Source organism: Callithrix jacchus, chromosome 14, assembly GCF_049354715.1.
Source record: "Callithrix jacchus isolate 240 chromosome 14, calJac240_pri, whole genome shotgun sequence".
Taxonomy (NCBI): Eukaryota; Metazoa; Chordata; class Mammalia; order Primates; family Cebidae; genus Callithrix; species Callithrix jacchus.
In genome coordinates, this window is record NC_133515.1 from 20,761,128 (window position 1) to 20,763,029 (window position 1,902).

At 40.5% G+C, this 1,902-nt stretch overlaps 1 non-coding gene across 1 annotated transcript; it reads right to left on the reverse strand.

Annotated features, from left to right (window-relative positions):
• Nucleotides 1–856: 856 nt before the first annotated feature.
• LOC118147529 (U6 spliceosomal RNA) lies at nucleotides 857–963 on the reverse strand. Its single transcript, XR_004733982.1, has one exon. It is a non-coding gene; the product is annotated as a U6 spliceosomal RNA (small nuclear RNA).
• Nucleotides 964–1,902: the final 939 nt, after the last annotated feature.

The window sequence follows — 1,902 nt, forward strand, 5'->3', positions numbered from 1 at the left end:
TTTCAGGCAGTGGGTGAACTGGGCTTGAAAACTTACCCCAGGCTACCCACCTCTCAGCTGCAAAAGAAAAGTGCTTGGTTCTTCACCCACCTGTGGAGTCTGCACACTGCATTTGTGCCCTTGCCTGAGTTCTGTCCAGGAGGCTTCTCACCCCAGTCAAATTGTTATAAAGTGTAGGTGGAGATTTCCTTGTCCCTGTAGAGTTTCTCCTTTATCCACTTGCCACTCCTCTGGCTGCCCTCCCAATAGATTCCTATGTTGTCAGGCAGCAGTGGCCTGCTTGGGGACCCAGCAAGCTCCCAGGGCCTTTCTGTTGTTTTGACTCCAGTATTTCATTTGGCTCTCTAAATTGACTTAGCTCCAAGTAAGGTCAGAAACTTCTCCTTCAAACAGACCTTTTGCTTATCCCGTGAGAGCATGTATTCAAGAGAGGAGGCTCTCCCTTTTTCACTTCCACAGTTGGGGCACTCACAGTATTTGGGGTGTCTCCCTGTTCTTGCAGGAGCAGTGTGCTTCCTTCAGAGGGTCTGCAGGTTCTCCTGGGATTGCTGCTTTGTTTTTACAGTCAGGCTGGGGCTAAAGTTCACAATGCAAGCCTCTGCACGTTGCTCTGTCCATCCAAGTCGGAGCTGCAATCTAGTCTTTCTCCCATCTGCCATGATGATTGAACTTTATTTTTTAAATCTTACTTTACACTGATATTCTACTTTGAAGGTTTTTTTTTCTGTATATACCTAGAGTGATAGAGTCAACTACATACGTGAACTAATGAGATAATCTGGCAATCTTGGGTATGATTGATGATGGATTAAAAATAATTAAATGTTTTATGCTGGATATTTTTTCTTTTTTTTTTTTTTATATGGAACACTTCATGAAGTTGTGTTTCATCCTCATGCAGGGGCCATTCTAATCTTTTCTGTATTGTTCCAAGTTTAGTATATGTGCTGCCGAAGCAAGCATTATTTCTTTTTATAAATAATGCTACTTGGCTTAGTCAAATTTTTTTTCCTTAAGTACAGAGATCAACTCAACATAGATCAAATTGTGCCTAATTAGGTACAATTAGATTTTTCAATATTATGTTTATTTTTGTGATTATATAAATTATTAAATATCATCTCCTCTCCTGCTTTGCTGTTTTGATCCCAGATGTATGGTGGCATCAGTTGGAATTAAAGATGAGTTTTAATGATTCAAAGGGAAGTCATCATATTGGCTAGTTCCGTGTATATAAAATAATTTCAATATCATTCAGTGTTATTCAAGATGTTCAACTAGAATGTTTCGTATTATTCAGGGTCCTCCAGAGAAATATATATATATACACATATATATGTGTGTACACACACACACATTCTATTTATTATATAAGGCATTGGTCCGTGGGATTATGAAGACTGAGGAGTCCCAAGATCCGCTTTCTGCAAACTGGAGACTCAGGAAATGTGGTATAGTTTGAAGGCCTGAAAAGTAGAGGGTTGATAGTATAGATTCCAGTCCAGGTCTGAAGTTCTGAGAACTAAGAGTGCTTCAGGCAGGATAATATTGATGCCTCAATGCAATAGTCAGGCAGACGAGGGCATATTCAACCCTCCCCCACATTATGCCCATTCACATTGGTGAGGGCCATCTGCTTTACTCTACTGGTTCAAATGCTTATCTCTTCCAGAAACACACAGACACACTTCGAAGTAATATTTAATCAGATATCTGGGCATCCCATGGCCCAGTTGAGTTGACACATAAAATTAATAATCACAGTTTGGGTACCCTAGATTACAAAAAGTCATAGCATTTTTGTTTGTTTGTTTGTTTTGAGGTGGAGTCTCTCACTGCCACCCAGGCTGGAGTGCAGTAGTGCAATCTTAGCTCACTGCAACCTCCACCTCCCATGTGCAT